Source organism: Crocuta crocuta, unplaced genomic scaffold, assembly GCF_008692635.1.
Source record: "Crocuta crocuta isolate KB4526 unplaced genomic scaffold, BGI_CrCroc_1.0 scaffold105, whole genome shotgun sequence".
Classification (NCBI taxonomy): domain Eukaryota; kingdom Metazoa; phylum Chordata; class Mammalia; order Carnivora; family Hyaenidae; genus Crocuta; species Crocuta crocuta.
Genome location: NW_027530499.1, coordinates 703454 through 722752, shown reverse-complemented (window position 1 = coordinate 722752; position 19299 = coordinate 703454).

Below are 19299 nucleotides of genomic sequence, written 5' to 3'. Positions count from 1 at the left end.
TTATACTACCTGGAAGGGCAAAAAGAAACTATGATCAGAAAGGAGATCTCCCCAACAGATCATTAGGAATGCAATGGCTTCTAAGAATGGCACAAAACAGCCCCTCACTTTTCTTGTTGAATCATCATCAGTCCCTTGGAATCCTCTCTGTTCTCCCTTTCTTTGTCAAATGTGCTTTCAATACTTTGATCCCCAATTCTTTGTCTCTTCAACTGTCCCCAGCCCCAACACAAAAGGGCAAATTAGGTCATCCAGGTCCTGAGTTATCCTCTGCCTTCTGATTTAAGCACCTATAGGGCAAGATCTCAAAATACCTGTTTCATGCTGATACTGACATTAAAGCCTAACACCAGGGAGTCATTGTTGTAACAAAATTTCTCCCTTTCTTTTTTTAAAATATTTTTTAAACTTTAAATTATTTTTGAAAGACAGAGAGCCAGTGGATGAGGGTCAGAGAGAGAGGGAGACACAGAATTGGAGCTGTCAGCACAGAGCCTGAGAACCCATGAACCCTGAGATCATGACTTCAGCCAAAGTTGGATGCTCAACAACTGAGGCACCAAGGTGCCCCAAAGGTTCTCCCTTTTAAGTTTTACTTAAGTTTCCCTCCCAAAGGAAGGGATTGGGTCAAGAAAAGAAACCTGTCTTGCCTGTTGCCTGTCTTAAGTTTAACTATTTTTATCTTTATTTTTATTTTTATTTTTTTGAGAGAGAGAGAGAGAGAGAATGAGCAGGGGAGGGGCAGAGGGAAAGGGAGAGAGAGAATCCCAAGCAGGCTCTAAGCTGTCAGCACAGAGTCCAATGTGGGACTTGAATTCATGAACCATGAAATCAGGACCTGAACAGAAGGCAGACGCTTAAGCGACTGAGGCACCCAGGTGTCCCCTGCCTGTCACCCATCTGCATCTGTCATTCTTGCATAATCCCATTCCCACCCTCTCTATGCCTTCCTGGCCTCTCCTCTAGAACAAACGGAACCCAGTTGGATGGGATGACAGATGCATTCGTGGTCAAAGTTTCATAAATAGCCTTCTGTTTCCTGACACAGTAGGTTTGAAAGCGTGCCCCATCTGTGTTTAAAGAACAATTTAGGTCACCTTAAGCGATACTTTGGATCTCTATGATGAATTTTCTCCTGACCCAGACTGATTCAGAACAGTTCACCTTGCCTCAACCCTTCTCTTCAATTAGAGAACTGCGTTGTATTGAGGAAGTTAGATAAACCATATCACAGCTGTTCATTCCATTTCCCAAGATTTCACCTGACTGCTGCCAACCTCATCTAAACTGATTTTGGGGGGATAAGCTGGTTAGTCTCCCAGAGTAGGTACTCACACTAAGCATATTCTCCAAAACTGACACCAGTTTATGGTTTCAAAAATAGACATACTGCAGACATAATAAGGAAATTAGACACAAATGGATGCTAGTTAAGTAGCTTTCTGAATTATGATTGCAAGTCAGACTAGCTTATATAAGATATCCACATTCGATCAAATTCATTTTTAAAAACAGTGTTGCTAAGAGTATATCCTCCCCCAAAATAAGAAAACACAAGATCCTATTTAGTTAATGTTTTCATTTACATATTTGTAACATAATCTTTCTGAGTTAGCTCAGGCTGCTATAACAATAACAAAAAAACTATAGATTCAGTAACATAAACAAGGGAAATTTGGGGTGCCTGGATGGGTCAGTCAAACACCCAACTCTTGATTTCAGCTCAGGTCATGATCTAACAGTTCATGAGATCCAGCCCCCATTGGGCTCTGCACTGGCAGCACAGAACCTGGTTGGGATTCTTTCTCTCTCTCTCTCTCTCTCTCTCTTTCTCTTTCTCTCTCTCTCTCTCTCAATGAATAAGTAAACAAATAAACCATAAAAGGGGTGCAAGGGGGCGCCTGGGTGGCTTAGTCGGTTAAGCGTCCGACTTTCGCTTAGGTCATGATCTCGCGGTTCGTGGGTTCGAGCCCCGCGTCGGGCTCTGTGCTGACTGCCAGCTCAGAGCCTGGAGCCTGTTTCAGTCTGTGACTCCCTCTCTCTCTGACCCTCCCCTGCTCACGCTGTCTCTCTCTCTCCTAGAAATAAATAAAACATTAAAAAAAAAAAAGGGGGGGTGCAGGGACTTACTTTCTCACAGTTCTGGAATTGAAAAGTCCAAACTAAAATTCCAGCACACTTCAGTTTCTGATGAGACCTCTCTTCCTAATTTGTAGACAATGCTTTGCTCTGTCCTTATATGATGGAAAGAGAAAGATCCTAGTGCCTCTTACTTTTTTTTATAAGGAGACCAACCTATAGGATTGAAGTACCATGCTATGACCTCATTTAACCATAATCACTTCCTTAAAAGCCCTTTCTTTGATACAATAAACATGGGTGGTTAGGGCTTCCACATCTGAATTCTGGCATGACACAATTCAGTCCATAGTAGAGTAGTCCTAATATGCAAATTCCATTAAGTGACCACTCTGGAAGGCTTCCTTGAATAGACAGAAAAATGAAATATTGTGAAGCCTTTCAAAATGGGAACTGCTTATTAATGTACCATGAAATCTATTTTGTAGGTTAGAAGCAGCAATAGTGTGTGTGTGTGTGTGTGTGTGTGTATCTGCATTGAATATCTGCATGAAATACATTCATTTCCTTCTATATGAATTGAGTCAAAAGCTTGGAAATAAAGTTGATACAGTATTTGTAATTTGAATTCAGGTTCACAGCTTATAACTATCTACTTGAGTAACGGAATGTTAACAGAATGACTATGGAAAAGATAGTTCAGAAAGTCCCATTCTGGTTACAGACAAGAAAATAGTATTGTGGCCAAACTATCTGTTCTAAATAACTGATGGTAACAATGTTTCTCAAGTGGTAAATGTATCTTTTAACCCCAGTAAGATTTAGAATTTGGCACATCCAAAAAGACTTAAAAGAATCAAAACTATAGCCTTAAATTTCCAGGTACAAAATAATTTGCTTCATATTTTATATTTTTATAATGTTTATGAGAATTTATGAGAGTTTGATATTTTTTGTTTTTTAATCATTATTTATTTTTGAGAGAGAGATAGATAGTACAAGCGGGTAGGAACAGAGAGGGGGACACAGAATCTGAAGCAGGCTCCAGGCTCTGAGCTGTCAGCACAGAGCAGGACATGGGGCTTGAACCCACCAACTGCGAGTTCATGACCTGAGCCGAAGTCGGACGCTTAACCAACTGAACCACCCAGGTGCCCCGAGAGTTTGGTTTTTAAAAAATAACTCCCACTTATAAAATTTAAGTATTTTACTTAAAGAGTTAAATTGAAATTTTTTAAAATTTATGAAAACAGTTTTATAATAGGCTATAAGTTTCTTACTAAATTGATAAGATTATCATTCAGAACGACGTTGCCTAGGTAGAAGATGAAGATCTAAAAAGGAAAAAAGTAAATATTAAATACTTAGACCTGGCCCATTAAATTAATGTTAATAGAAGGGCATTAATTTTGTAAAAGAAACCAAGCATTATTCACAGTTTCTTTAAGAACAATTGCTGCCATGGGGTACCTGGGTGGCTTAGTTCTTTAGGTCTCTGACTCTTGATTTCAGCTCAGGTCATGCATGACCTCAGGTTGTGAATTCAAACCCTGTGTTGGGTGGGGTGTGAAGGATATTAAATAAAAAAAGTGGGGTGGGGGAGGGGGCATCTAGTTGGCTCAGTCAGTTGAGAGTCTGACTCTTGGCTTCACCTCAGGTCATGATAGTGTGGGGCTCTGAGCTGGCAGCGCAGAGCCTGCTAGGTATTCTCTCTCTCTCTCTCTCTCTCTCTTTCTCTCTCTCTCTCTCTCTCTCTTTCTCTCTCTCTCCTCTCTCTCTCTCTCTACTCCCCCCTATTCACGTTGTCTCTGTCTCCCCAAAAAATAAATAAACTTTTAAAAATTAAAGAACAAAAAACAAAGAAAAACAAAAAAATCCCAATTGGTGACTTTTGCTATACTTATATGTAGAACAATACCATTTGTGAGGCTTATGACAGAACAGGTTGTCCAGTTCCCAGGTGATGCTAATGCTGTTTGCCCATAGGTCCCCAATATTTCATTTATTAATTTAGTCAAAAAATACTTACTGGCCACACATATGTCAGACAGTGCATTTTCATAGCATTCATTTTCCCTACAGTAATCCTCTCCTAGAAGCCATCAATGTCAAATTCAGCTGCTGAGGGTTTTGGAATGGTTTTTCTCAACACAATCTTCTTCTACTAATTCGATTAGCAAGCATTTACTTCAGGACAGTGATAAGGGACACTTCTAATCTAAACTAAACCTGAACTTCTAAACATACTAATCTAGGCTCAATTACTCTAAATTCTGAATTGGTGGAGTAATGACTAATGAGCTTTTTTTTTTTCCCTTCCAAAATAGTATTTTGCAGTTATATATGACACCGATTAAAACTGAGTTTGGTGGGGGGCACCTCGGTGGTTCAGTTGGTTAAACCTCTCTGACTCTTGATCTCAGCTCAGGTATGTATGTATGTATGTATGTATTTGTTTGTTTGTTTATTTACTTAGAGAGACCATGAGCAGGGGAGGAGCAGAGAGAGGGAGAGAGAGAATCTCAAGCAGACTCTGTGCCGTCAGTGTGGAGCCCAATGTAGGATTCAAACCCACGAACTGTGAGATCCTGACTTGAGCCAAAATCAAGAATCAGACCCTTAACTGACTGAGCCACCCAGGTGCCCCTCAGCTCAGGTCTTGATCTCAGGATTGTGAGTTCAAGCTGGGCATTGGGCTCCACACCCGGCGTGGAACATACTTAAAACAGAAAAACAAAAACAACCAAAACTGAGTTTGGAACCTTGGTTAGGTACCATTTTGCTTCTTTTTTTTAAGCTGTAGAGAATATTTTTGGAATAATTGGACATTTTATGATATTTTCATTGTACATTAATTTTCATTAAGTTTTAGTTATTTGATGACACATGTTGAAATATTTAAGGATAATGTGGCAAGATGTCTAATCTTTAAATTGTTTCAGAAAACATATATATATATGTATGTATATGAGAGATATCAGCAAATAAGGCAACAAGTTGACATTTGTTAAATTCAGGTAAGGAGCATGTAAGTACTGACTGTATTTCTTTAATTTTCTGCTTGTCTGAAAAATTTTTACAATATAAAGCTTGGAGAAAAAGCAAGTTTGGAGTAGTCACAATAATTCATCAAATATTCATCTTCCATAGCAACAAGATTTTCAGGATTTGGCAAATGTTATTCTACTTGACACCGTAATATAACAGAGTTCAGAGAGCTTCACAAATCTTTCAAGCATTCTTTGAAAGATCACAGAGTAAAGGATTAGAAGGGGGAAATGTGCTGTAGCACTAAGTGGATCAGGACTACGTCTACTACTTTTATTTACCTAGTAAACTAAAGTTTAATCACAGTAATCTATCTCCGTCTCACAATAAAAGTTTAACAAGTTGGCAGCTGGAGAAAAAAAAGAATTCACTAATAAATGTAAAAATAACTGCTCTTTCTGAAAATAATAAATGCAATTATTATACACAACTGTGTAAAATTTTCTAGTTCCATTATCAGATACAATTGCACCGACAGAAAGTAACTTAATGTACGTTTTAAGGGGTAGTATGCATTTTATTTTATTTCTCATAAAAGAAGTTGCCACTGTAACTATTCATTGCAGATTCTCTTTCAGATTTGGTCTTTTTTTTTTTTTTTTCCATCTCAGATGTTCACACCATAGAGACTGTGAGTCTGTTCTTCGTCAGCTATCCTCCTCACATTCATTAGTGCGCTTCACTCTCATTGAGTTATGAGTTCTTGCTGGTTGTGGAGTCATTTATTTGAGTTAGTTTCCTTAAGCTCCTCTGGGCTTGTTATTTTCCTCATTACATTTTTCACTGCCTTTGCCAGGGCTTGTTACAGCTTGTTCAACAGTAGCGCTTCCAGCACAAATACACTCACGGCCTAGATGCACAGGTAAAAAGCTCCACTCCACCTTTCATACTCAGCACCATGTAGAAAAATCTCCATGTCAAACGAGAGAACCCTTCCTCTGCTCTCCCACAGATCTGTTCAGGCTCCTCTACCAGAGATACCAAGAAACAATTTTTAGAATATTATAAAGCATTCATGCATCCAAAATATCTATTAGGTATCTTCTGAGGGTTGATAGTGTAGAAGATACAAGAAATACAGAGAAGGATAAGACATGGTCTAAAAGCTTAGAGTCTAAAATCAAAGGGTGCAAATGTGGAAAAAATAGGTTATAAACCTATTTAAGTGTTTTAGCAGAGATATTCATTGTGATGTGGTCTTGGAGTCAGAGACAACTCTTTTCACCCTGGAGGATTTGATTTGTTTGTTGTGGATTTTCTGTCCTTATTGTCATACAATTTCTACCTCTTAAGTTAAAGAGTAATAGACCCAGTGGGATCAGGGACACTATAGTTGCTAAGGAAATTTGCCTCCTTCTTGTGTGCCCAGTGGTTGCTATGGAATCTAGCAGAGGCCACTCCTAAAATGGTTTCAGTGAGAGGTAAGGAGGTATAAACCTTCCTCTCCACACATAGCTGCAAGTCTCTAAGCACACATGGGTCAAATGTCAAAAACACTGCGATTGATTCTCATCGTCAGTTGGAAGAGATTCTTCATCTTAACTTTAAGTCATAGAAGCATAGTGATGTCTCAGGTATAGGGCTGGAAGAGACCTAAATGGAATAATGAATGTAAAGCGATGAAGTCAGAGAGTCTGGGAAGATGGCAGAATAGGAGAACACTAAGATCATCCCGCCGCACGTTTACAACTAGATACCACTTACATCTGAGTAAATAAATTGGAGAGCCATCTGAAGACTGGCAGAACAAACTCCACAGCTAAATGTAGAGTGGAAGCCACATGGGAGAGGTTAAGAAGAGCAGAAATGGTGGTAAAGAGCTGCCTGCAGGAGGGAAGGAGCTGCTGTGGATGCAGAGAGAGGAAAACACCAGGAAACCCACGTGAGGAAAATGAATCTTCACAAAGTCTGGTCTTGAAAACCAGAGGGGCTAGGTCCTCACCCATAAACAGACAACATCCTAGGGAGAGGTAACACAGAAGCAATAGTTTGCACAACACCTGGGGTAAACAAGAGGGAGATTTGTTTATGCTGATTTCAGAGCATGCTGGAAAACTTCTTGGGGAACAAAGGAACTGGGGGCCACTATTTTCCTCCCTCACCTCCAGCATAAACACAGCCACCTGTGGGAGGTAGCACTACACAGACGCTTGCTACCTAACCTGCTAGCAGTGTACCTGCCCACGAATTCTCTTGAGGACTTCTCTGCTCCAAGCCTGCTGGCTTTGACCCAGCACAAATTTTGTTAATGAAGTGTGTGCCCCACCCAGCTGCCACATGTTGATATCAACCACCCCTAGCCACCGCTGCACACTGTGCCCAGCTACCCCAAGCAAAGATGCCACCTGGCCACCCCCATTGCATGGCGCCACACCTCCCAACTGCCATCACTTTTCTGGGGATCGGGCCTAGGACTAGAAGCTCAACATTAACGTTGCTGACACCATGGGCACATCCTGTCCGGCCTCTGCACATAGATACCACATGCCCCAGCAACTGTCACTGTTGATGATGCAGATGTCACTGCCATGGCCTTGATGCCACCATGTTATAGAGGCTCTGGCCTATGAGTAGGGTGCAAATTTTGCCAATACTGCCCCCCAGCCCTCCTGCAGTCACGCCCTCTCAGAACCAGCTTGCTTGGGTTTCACTAGCATCACAGAGAGTAAGTACAGCAGAGAGTCAGTACAGACATCTGGACTGAAAGGAAAAGCTCCTCAGACACAATAGCAGGACACAAGCAACACTCATAGGAGACTCTACTAAAGTGGCAGGTTCTATTGAACAGAAGACACTGTACTGCAGGGCACTACAGGACCTCTACTTCATTCTTCAAGAGCAGAAGAGGTAGCTGACTTTTCTAACACACAGAAACAGACATAGATAGGTAGACAACATGAGGAGACAGAGAAATATATCTCAAATAAAAGAACAAGACAAACTCACAGCAGGAGATCTAAGCAAAAGAGAAACAAATAATATGCCTAATAGAGAATTTAAAGTAATGATCATAAAGATACTCACTGGAAAAGGGTGGAGGACATCACCAAGACTTTTGACAAAGGGATAAAAAATAACATAACAAAGGTCAAGAACTTGATCAATTAAATTAAAAATACAATAGATGGAATAAATAGTAGCTACAGGAAGCAGAGGAACATATAAGTGACCTGGAGGATAGAGTAATGGAAAGCAATCAATCTGACCAGATGAGAGACAAACAAATATAGCATAATGAGAATAGACTTCGATAACTCATTGACTCCATCAAGCATAATACCGTTTGCATTATAGGGATCCCAGAAGGAGAAGAAAGAGAAAGAGGGGTAGAAAATGTATTGGCAGAAATAATAGCTGAAAACTTCTCAAATCCAAGGAGCGAAACAGAGAACCACATTCAAGAGGTACAGAGATCTCCCAACAAATTCAACCAAAGGAGGTTCATATCAAGACAAATAGTAATTAAAATGGCAAAAAATGAAGAATTTTAAAGGTTGCAAGATAAAAGGCAATTACATGCAAAGGAAATCCCCATAAGTCTATCAATGGAATTTTCAGTAAAAACTTTTGAGACCAGAAGGGAGTGTCATGATATACTCAAAGTGCTGGAAGGGTAAAATGTGCAATTAAGAATACTGTATCCAGCAACAGTATCATTCTGAATAGGAGAGATAGAGCTTTCCAGACAAACAAAAGTTAAAAGAATTTTTGATCACTAAACCAGACCTACAAGAAACGTTAAGGGGAATTTTGTGACTGGAAAACAAAAACTGTACGTAAGAGTAAGAAAAATAGAAAGCCAAAAAGAAAAAAAAATTAAATATATCTGTAAAAATCAGTCAAGAGAAACACAGAATAAAAGGATGTAAAATATGATGCTAAATATCTGAAGTATGGAGGGGAGAGGAGTAAAGAATGAGCTCAGAATTAAGTGACCATCAACTTAATATACACTGTTATGTGCAGATTTTATATATAAACTGAATGGCAATGACTAAAAACAGTAATAGATAAAAACAGTAGTAGATCAAAAAACAAACCATGAATGAGGAAAAGAGAAGAAAAGGTGAGAGAACTACAAAAACAACCACAAAACAAGTAACAAAATGGCAATACATATTATAAATAATTACTTTGAATGTAAATGGACTAAATGTTCCAATCAAAGGTAGTGTGATAGTGTAGATAAAAAATTAAGACCCATCTATATGCTACCTACAAGAGATTCATCTCAGACATAAAGACATCTGCAGTTTGAAAGTGAGGGGATGGAGAAATATTTATCATGCAAATGGATGTCAAAAGAAAGCTGGAGTAGTAATACTTATGTTGGACAAAACCTTTGGGATAGAGCATAAGTAGTTCTAAAAGGAAGTATATAGCAATACAGGCCTACCTCAAGACAAAAGAAAAATCTCAAACAACCTAACCTCACACCTAAAGGAGCTGGACAAAGAACAATAAACAAAACCCACAGCCAGCAGAAAGAAGGGAATAATAAAGATTAGAGCAGAAATAAATGAAATAGAAACTAAAAAACAAAAAACAAAAGAATAGATCAATGAAACCAAGAGCTGGTACTTTGAAAAGACCAACAGAATTGATAAACCTCTAGCCAGACTTACCAAAAGAGAGAGAGAGAGAGAGAGGGAGGACTCAAACAAAATCACAAATGAAAGTAGAGAAATAACAATCAACACCACAGAAACACAAAAATTGTAAGAGAATATTATGAAAAACTATATTCCAACAAATTGGACAACCTAGAAGAAATGGATAAATTCCTAGAAATAGATAACCTACCAAAAATGCAGCAAGAATAAATAGAAAATCTGAACAGACTGATTGCCAACAAGGTGATTAAATCAGTAAAAACAAAACAATCAAACAAAAAAACCTCCCAAAAAACAAAAGTCCAGTTGGCTTCACAGGAGAATTTTACCAAATATTTAAAGAAGAGTTATTACCTATGCTTCTCAAACTATTCCAAAAAAATAGTAGAAGGAAACTTCCAAATTCTTTGCATGAGGCCATGTAATTTGGTATTACCCTGATACCAAAACCAGTTAAAGACACCACAAAAAAGAGAGACAGAGAGAGAGAACTATAGGCCAATATGTCTAATAAACATAGATGCAAAAAATCCTCAGCAAAATATTAGCAAACACATTCAGACTATGCATTAAAAAAATCATTCACCATGATCATGTGGGATTTATTCCCAGAAGGCAAGTGTGATTCAATATTTGCTAATCGATCAAAGTGACACATCACATCAGTAAGAGAAAGGATAAAAATCTCATGATCAGTTCAACAAACACAGGAAAAGCATTTGACAAGGCACAACATCTCATTCATGATAAAATGATGATGTTTACAAAAAACATACATCAACAAAATAAAAGCCATATGTGGAAAAACAATAGTAAATGTCACTCTTAATAGGGGAAAATTTTTATTCAACGTAGTATTGGAAGTCCTAGTTACAGACAACAACAACAACAACAACAAAATAAAAGGCATCCAAATGAGTAAGAAAGAAGTAGAACTTTCACTATTTGCAGATGACATGTTATATATAGAAAACCCAAAAGACTCCAACAAAAAACTACTAGAACTGATAGATGAATTCCATAAGGTCTCAGAATACAAAATCAATATACAGAAATCCATTGCATTTCTTTACAGCAATAATGAAGCAGCAGAAAGAGAAATTAAGAAAACAATACCATTTACATTTGCACCAAAATAAGATACCTAGGAATAAACCTAATCAAAGAGGTGAAAGACTCGTACTCCGAACACTATAAAACACTGATGAAAGAAAATAGAAACCAACAGAAAGAAATGGAAAGACATTCCATGCTCATGCATTGAGACAACAAATATTTTAAAATGTTTATATTACCCATAGCAGTCTTCAGATTTAGTGCAATCCCTATCGAAATACCAAAAGCATTTATCACAGAACCAGAAAATTTAATCTTAAAATTTGTATGGAGCCTCAAAAGATCCCAGAGAGCCAAAGCATTTGAAAAAGAAAAGCAAGTTTGGAGGTATCACAATTTCAGATTTCAAGTTATATTACAAAGCTGTGGTAACCAAAACTGTACAATCCTGGCACAAAAACAGACACATAGCTCAAGAGAACAGAATAGAAATCCCAGAAATATACCCACAATTACATGGATAATTAATCTTCAACAAAAGAAAAAAGAATATCCAATGGGAAAAAGACACTGGGAAAACTGGACAGCTATATGCCAAAGAATGAAATTGGACCACTTTCTTACATCATACACAAAAATAAATTCAAAATGGATAAAAGAGCTAAATGTGGGGGCATCTTGGTGGCTCAGTTTGTTAAGTGTCCGAGTTGGCTCAGGTCATGATCTCATGGTTCGTGGGTTCGAGCCCTGTGTCAGGCTCTGTGCTGACAGGTCAGAGCTGGAGCCTGCTTCAGATTCTGTGTCTCCCACTATCTCTGCCCCTCCCCTATTTCTGTCTGTCCTCTCTCTCTCTTTCAAAAATAAATAAACATTAAATAAATTTAAAAAAATATATAAAGAGCTAAATGTAAGACCTGAAACCATAAAAATCCTAGAAGAGCAGAGGTAGTAATTTCTCTGACATTGGCCATAACAATGGTTTCCTTTAAGTTTATGTATTTATTTTTAGAGAGAGAGTGCACATATGGGGCACACAGAGAGACAGAGAGAATCCCAAAGCAGGCTCTGTGACGTCAGTGGAGCCCAACATGGGGCTCAAACTCGTGAACTGTGAGATCATGACCTGAGCTGAAATCAAGAGTCAGACACTTAATCGACTGAGCCACCCAGATGTCCCAGAAACATTTTTGTAGATATGTCTCCTGAGGCAAGGGAAATAAAAGCAAAAGTAAACTATTGGGACTGAATCAAAATAAAAAGCTTCTGCACAGCAAAGGAAACAATCAACAAAACTAAAAGGCAACCTACAGAATGGGAAAAGATGTTTGCAAATGACATATCCAATAAAGGGTTAGTATCCTCAATATATGAAGAAATTCTATAACTCAACACCCAAAAAACAAATAATCCAATTAAAAAATGGGCAGAAGAAATGAACGAACATTTCCCCAAAGAAGATACTCAGTATCACTCATCATCAGGGAAATGCAAACCAGAACCACAATGAGGTATCATCTTACATCCATTGGAACGGTTAAAATAAAAAACACAAGAAACAGCAAGTGTTGGTGAGGATGTTGAGAAAAAGGAACCCTTGTGCACTGTTGGTAGGAATGTAAACTGGTGCAACTACTGTGGATAACAGTATGGAAGTTTCTCAAAAAGATAAAAGTACAACTACTCTATCTATGATCCAGCAATCTCACTCCTTGGTATTTTTTCAAAAAAAACAAAACAAAACAAAACAAAAACCCAACCCCACAAACCACTAATTCAAAGGGATACATGTACTCTTAAGTTTATAACAGCATTATTTACAATAGCCAAACATGGAAGTAGTCCAAGTATCCATCGATAGGTGAATGGATAAAGAAGAGGTGTGTGTGTGTGTGTGTGTGTGTGTGTGTGTGTGTGTGTGAAAGACAAATACCATATGATTTCACTTACATATGGAAATTAAGAAATAAAACAAATGAGTAAAAGTAAACAAAAAAGAGAGACAGAGACAAACCAAGAAACGGACTCTGAACCACCACAGAGATGGTTACCAGAGAGGAGGTAGGTGGAGAGACTGGTGACATGGGCAATGAGGATTAAAGAGTATACTTGTGATGAACGCTGGGTGGTACATGGAATTGTTGAATCTCTATAGTGTACACCTGAAATTAACATAAATCTGTATGTTGACTAGTTTAGAATAAAAATTTTTAAAAAGGAGATTAAGTCAGGAGATTATCTGACATACTGCAAATGCTTAATAAATAACATTCATTATAACTTTCATCCCTGATTTTATACCCAAGCCAAAAAGCCTGCAAGGTAAATATTTCTAAATTACCTAGGTAATAAATGGCCTTTATGTGACAATTTGATTCCTGTCTCTACTATTAACTCATGAGACTGAAAATTTAATTAGGCAGGAATGAGGTAAGTTTTTGTTTACATCAGTGTTCTCTGCATCTACAACAACACTGACGTATAACAGATACATAGAAATATTTGTTTAACACATTTGTTTCTTTTTTTTTAAACAAATAATTTTGCTAGATAGACCTGGATTAAAATTCCAACTCCAGTACCTTCTAGCTATATAAACTTAGACAAGTTAAGCACTTTTGAGTCATAATTTTCCCACTTCTTGGAAATGGAGCTAATGTTACTTCACAGGCTTATGGAGAAGCTTAGATGAGGCAAGCACTCTGAGTATCAGGCCCGGCACAGGAGGGGCTCATTACATTTTAGTCTCCGTATCTTTTGCAGTCTGCTCTATAGTTTTCTGTCTGACTTAGCAAACATCAAGGTTTGCCACAAGAGGGCAATACTATATGGAAACGGAAATCTATACCAAAAAAAAAAAAAAATCCCACAAACCCCAAAAAACAACATAACCCCCCCAAAACACTCCAAGGAAACCTACTCTCAAACCAAAAACCTTTCCAAAATTACATTCATTTATTCCTCTCTCTCTTTCTATCCTTCTTTTCTCCCCCATGACTATAGTTTGTTAATAATGTTTTCATATTTAGAATTCCGTTCTTCTCCTCCATTGCGTTCTTTAAAAATCAAGGGGCCTTAAAAATCATACTGTCACAAGGCACAAATTTCATCCTCTGCAATTATTCCCGCTCCCTTAGTTGGTGGTGTTGACTTGCATGTAAAAAGATAATGCTTCTGGTTACATAAGTTCAAATCTTAGCATTATATTGGATTCCTGCCTCATCCATGCAATATGTTTCCTTCCTTTAATTAATATGCTTGGTGCCTATCTCTTCCACATTCCAACGTCTACCTACCTGGTCCAAATCCCCTCTTCTCATCTCTCAACCATTTACTTTTGGTCTTCCAACTGTTTCTCTTTAGTCCATTTATTGAATAATAAATGCTTAGATCCAATACACCAAGGTGATCTATGTTCTGTGCTCTTACTAGGAAAGACTCCCATTTCTTTCCCTGGGACTAAATGATGTTTCTTTTAGGCTACATTTAACATTTTTGTGTTTCATGATAACAGTGGAAAGGAAGAGGGAGTATTATATTTGAAAATGGCTCTGCAATTTATGAAAGCGTTTTTCAGCTGCAAAGGACATTAGCAAGTCACACAGGCTGCTGTCACTAATTATATGTACACTTGCTCATTGGAGAATGCACGTTCTTATACCAACCAATCTGACAAGAAACAGAAATGTTAGAAGCACTGTGTGGACCAAAAAGACAAAAACAGAAACAAAACTTTTAACAAGGCTGAATAAACAATACCTGCTATGGTGCTATGGAGGGACTTGATCTGAACTTTTCTCTATCAGCCAAGACTATCTTAGAAATTCTCCTGATTCAAAAGAAATTTTAGTGTAAAATGGCTTTGGAAACAAATCTGATTCTTCTGTCTTCTTTGCCTCTCTTATTAATAACTGAATCATCTAAATTGAATATCCTAGACACGAAGAACAAATATTGTATGATTCCATTTATATCAGATACCTAGAGTAGTCCAATTCATAGAGAGAGAAAGTAGAATGGTGGTTGACAGGATTTGGGGGAAGTTGTTCCTTAATGGGTACAGAGTTTTTGCTGGGGAAGATGAAAAAGTTCTGCAGATGGATGGTGGTTATGACAGCACAAAAATGTGAATGTACTTAAATGTCTTTGTATACTTAAAAATAGTTAAAATGGTAAATTTTATATTGTATGTGTTTTGCACAATAAAAAATCTTAAATTTGAATTGCGTGTTTTATTCATTTGGGTTCAGTATTGCTTTTCTGTATGTGATGTGAAGTTCAGCTAGAATTGTACAAAACCTACTTTCAAGGAGCATGATCTGGGAAATGGTAAAGCATAGGTGGAAATGCAGGCAGTGACAGTGTCCCTGCCTTCTCACTGTAACAAAGGCTGAGGAGCATGTTTAGTCCTTTTAGGTGCATTTGCTTTCAATTTAGTAACCATTTACCAGTCCTGAATTTGGCCTCAGAATATCTGTGTCTCAGAGGCCTAAATCTACAAAACAAATTGAAAACTACAGTATTTCCCTTCTTATCCATGGAAGATATATCCCAAGACCCCCACTGAATGCCTGAAATTGTGATAGTGTCAAATCCCATATATACTATGTTGTTTCCAATACAAACATTCATATGATAAAGTTTAATTTATAAGTGAAGTACAGTAAAAGAAATTTATAAAAACAACTAAAAATAGAAAAACTATAATAATTACAATAATAAAAGTTATGTGTCTGTCTCCTTCCCTGATGAGATGAAGTGAAGGATGACTTAGCATTAGGCTACTCTTGACCTTCTGATGATATGTCAGAAGGAGGATCATCTGCTTCCATACTGCAGTTGACCATGGGTAACTACAACTGTGGAAAGTTAAACCACAATTAAGGGGTGACTACTGTAATAATAACCAAACAGTAGCACTTATTAAGTACATATTAAGCACCAGGATTAAGTGCCAGACTGGATCTAGGTCAAGAAAAAAGTTATAGGCAGTTTACAAATATTATATATTAGCTTACTATCCCTGACTCACTATTTTGGTCTTTAAAGTAAACAAAGCCTCACACATCCCATGTATTTCAGAACTAAGAAAACAAACAGAGACACACCTCTGTGCCAGTAACCATGCCAAAGAGTATGTCAGCCAGTAATATTTATGAAACTCACATGCAGCTGACAGGCCCACATACTGTGAAGTGGAAATTTTCAGAAAGGGTACATTTCAATCCATTAAAATCTCCTATGAACAAAAGCTTGCAGGTACAGACACTCTGATTTAGAAAGTCTATTCTTTTAGAAAGGAATCTAGTTCAATTATTATGGTGGGGGAAAATAATACATAAAAACAACAGTTCAAAACTGGTGGTAAATTCACCTCAAAGCAAGACCATTTCTTTGCTCGGTTAATGTAGCATAAGAGAAAGTGTGACTAGCAGATATAATTAAAGTTTGAATCACAGGGATATTATCACAGGGATATTATCACAGGGATAAGTCATGAGTAACCCTGAGAGCACCTATAGGGGAAAAAAAAAGTCCATCATAACCTACTAAATTTAGAGACTAAAGGATGAAGGGTTGGAGGAAAAATCTTAATTTCATGTAAATTCAATATGGGCCTGAACGGAAACACTGATAATGGCACTGATGCATTGTTGTTCCAGCATCTGTGTGAGGCTCTGTAACATAGCATATTAAGCTTAATGTATTATGGGTACTCATTCTTGATGTTTTCTATTCCTGGAATTACTTGAGGTAAGGTACTTTGCTTTATTTGTTTTTCCATATAAGTCACTTCTTGACTTAGATCCTAATAATGTAGATAGTTGGCATAAAACACGCAGTTACACATGTGAATGGGTAAATGATAACACATATCTTAGAATCTAGAATAAATGTATACTGACATACAAGACTTTTGAAGAAAAGAAAAATGACATCCAATATATTAAATGCTACTTATCAAAGACTGTTGATACATTTGAAAGAATTAATCACAGGATTTTTATTTAATGAAAAACAGAAAGAAGTTGTTGTATTTTATCCTATCTCATATCTCAGCAGTTGGCACTGCATTCAGTTGTTTGGAACATCAATACGGCAAAAATTGAAAAAAAAATTTGTTAGGGTTGACTTGTTTTTTGTCTTTCAGGCTGTGTGAAGAATATAAAATTGTTTCAGGTGAAAAACAGCCCCACTGCTTGGGCCACTCCATTAACTGACAAATTGCATTTTTGCTCACCGTCTGACCCTACCTACCCAAATGAGGAGTATTTAACTGACAGACATAGGTTAGACACCGGAGTTAAAATGGCTCTAGTGATGATTGGACATTCTGCCAATATTTAGAGGTATAATGATACAAATATGATTGGAAGGTAAAAAAAAAAAGTCCAATTTCCTTGCTCAGAAGAATTTATTTTATTTAAAATTTTTGTTTTAACTGGTACAGCCCCTCTGGAAAACAGTGTGGAGGTTCCTCAGAAAATTAACAATGGAACTCCCCTATGACCCAGCAATAGCACTGCTAGGAATTTACCCAAGGGATACAGAAATGCTGATGCATAGGAGCACATGTACCCCAATGTTCATAGCAGCATTCTCAACAATAGCGAAAACATGGAAAGAGCCTATGTGTCCATCAACGGACGAATGGATCAAGAAGATGTGGTTTATCCATACAATGGAATACTACATGGCAATGAGAATGAAATCTGGCCGTGTGTAGCAACATGGATGGACCCTGAGGGTGTTATGCTAAGTGAAATAAGTCAGGCAGAGGACAAATACCATATGTTTGCATGTATAGGAGGATTAGGAGGAATTTAACGTTGGACCATGGGGGAGAAGAAGGGGGGAAATGGTGGGGGAGGGGGAAAGAGGCAAACCATGAGAGACTCTTGAATGCTGAGAACAAACTGAGGACTGATAGGTGTGGGGGGTGAGGGGAGAGATGGGCATGAAGGAGGGCACTTGTGGGGATGAACACTGGGTGTTATATGGAAACCAACTTGACAATAAACTACTTGTAAAAATAAGTAATCACCATACATAAATATTCACATTAGGTAATTGTGTTTCAAATTCGAATTTTCACAGAAAAATAAAATCTCTTGTCACTGAAAAAAAAAAATAAAATTTTTGTTTTAAGTTTATTTATTTTGAAAAAGAGCACGAGCAGGGTAGAGGCAGGGAGAGAAAGCGAGAGAGAGAGAGAGAGAGAGAGAGAGAGAGAGAATTCAAGCAGTTTCTGCACTGTCAGCGCAGAGCCCTATGAGGGGCTATGGCCTGTGAGATCATAATCTGAGCCAAAATCAAGAGTCCAACATTTAACTGACTGAGCCACCCAAGCACCCGTTTGGCTCAGAAGAATTTAAGTCAAAGCCATCACATACACTATTTACATCATCTTATCTTAATTTAAGGTTTATGTGCTATTTTTAATGTCCATGTGTACTTCTTTTAAAAAAATTGAAACTGAAATTCTTGACAGTCTCTGAAACTTAATTGGGAAAAATGTAAAGTACATTAATGGAATTTTTCCCATGATCTGTAGAAGATTTTTTTTAAACAGATGGTTCAAATGGACAAAGCAATGAAAACACAGAAATTAAAAGCAGATACTTAAGAAAAATAACTGAGTTCCCAGAAATACTATGGATGATGGCAGGACTGGATGTAAGGCAGCACTTTGTTCTGCTGTCAAGGTTTGGAGAGAACAGGAATTTATTAGGTGATCCTCTATCTGAGAAGGAGTTACTGACTCTTGGTAGGAATTAACTATTCATTTGGAACTCCATCCAACGTCAACAATTTGAAAATCCTCGTGCTTGTAGGATAATTCCGTCTGGGGGCCAGTAAAATATATAGTATTGTGATTGTAGGTATTCTCCTAGAAGTAGGAGCACCTAAGTCCAAGGTGCGTATCTGGGGGATGAAGATGATCTAAGATCTTTCCACCTTCATAGCGACTTGGAAACACAACGAACATCCCAAGGCCCACGAACCTTTTCATTTTCAGTATAAAACCTCTGACTTTCTTAGATCAAGGAAGTGAGCAGTAGGAAAGAGGCAGGAAAACTTTTCAAAAACCCGTAATTTATACGCATTCGGTGGAAACGTGTGAAATAAAATCTAAACTAATGCTAGAAAGTAGCATCTTCCAACAGGGCTTCAAAATGATTTCTCAGACTTTACGGAAAGTTAAAGTTTGTTTCTCTCCCAGACAGTTTTAGGGAATGGGTGGTGAGGAAGACGCGTAGGGGAGGTACCTAGAGAGTTTGAGATCGTTTTGGGGCGTGGAGGACCCCAGAGTGCCGCCGTGGGCCCGTCAGCTCCAGGTGCCAGGGAGGAGACAGAGTTGACGCCCTGGGCGAAGGCGTGAGCGCAACTGCGCGGTAGACGCGCAGCCCGTGGGCCAAGTGCAGGCGGGTGGGTGGCGGCCGAGGGTGACTGGGAGAAGGGGCGGGGTGGGGCGGGTGGGAGAGGGGCGGCGGGAGGAGGGTCT